This window comes from Myotis lucifugus, unplaced genomic scaffold (assembly GCF_000147115.1).
Source record: "Myotis lucifugus unplaced genomic scaffold, Myoluc2.0 scaffold_157, whole genome shotgun sequence".
NCBI classification, from domain to species: domain Eukaryota; kingdom Metazoa; phylum Chordata; class Mammalia; order Chiroptera; family Vespertilionidae; genus Myotis; species Myotis lucifugus.
The window spans coordinates 98885-100146 of NW_005871205.1; positions in this window are offsets into that span (position 1 = coordinate 98885).

Here is a 1262-nt window from a genome sequence, read left to right on the forward strand (position 1 = left end):
TCCCGGGGGGGGGGGGGGGGGGGTCCATCTCATCCAATTAACGGAGAGTGTGTAAGTGGGGACACACTAGCCATCCCAACTCAAACCCCAGTCCAACTGGCTCTGGTTAAAATAGAGTAAATAGCGCTGGCCAGGTGGCTTAGTTGGTTGGAGTGTCATCCCATGCACCAAAGGGTTACAGGTTCAATTCCCCGTTAGGGTACATATCTAGGTTGCAGGTTCAATTCCGGTCAGGGCACATATGGGAGGCAACCAGTGTCTCTCTCAATCTTTCTCTCAAATCAATTAAAATATATCCTCGGGTGAGGATTAAAATAATAATAATAAAATAAAGTAAACAGTATTTCACGATTATAATCATGCAAATGCTATTTCATGGCTTTCAATCTTTTCAGTCAGCATGGGGACGAAGCAGGAAAAACTTGATTGTGGAGCAAAAGAAAACATGAATGTCAATAACACAGCATGAAAACTTATTGCCAGCCCAGGTGGCAGGCAAACAGGCAGAGGAGGTGGTAGGGACACCATATTTACTCTTATCCTACAAAGCATAGGCCAAGAAAAACGCCTCAAGTCAAACAAAAGGAATAGATATTTATGTACAGATAATCAGTAGATATATAGTAGATGTATTGTAAATTTCAAAGTCGAGAAGGAGGTAGGAATGTGAGTTAAATTCACATGTACCTTATAGAGAAATCAATAGATTTGGTCTAAAATTATAAATGAAGAAATAGCTATATAAGCATATTATCTAGAGCAGGGGTCCTCAAACTTTTTAAACAGGGGGCCAGTTCACTGACCCTCAGACTGTTGGAAGGCCAGACTATAGTTTAAAAAAAAACTATGAACAAATTCCTATGCACACTGCACATATCATATTTTGAAGTAAAAAAAACAAAACGGGAACAAATACAATATTTGTATTTGCATGTGGCCCGCGGGCCGTAGTTTGAGGACCCCTGATCTAGATTATGGAGGTAACCATTAGAGAAAATAGAAAACTGTCAAACAGTTTGTGGAATGAAGAGGGAAGAATAGGGTGGAGTCTGCTGCGTTCCTTTCTAAGCTCTTTTGTACCGTATTTTGTAACCATGTTCTTACATTATTTTGATAATTAAAAATTGAGCCGAAACCGGTTTGGCTCAGTGGATAGAGCGTCGGCCTGCGGACTGAAGGGTCCCGGGTTCAATTCTGGTCAAGGGCATGTACCTGGGTTGCGGGCACATCCACAACAGTGGGAGATGTGCAGGAGGCGGCTG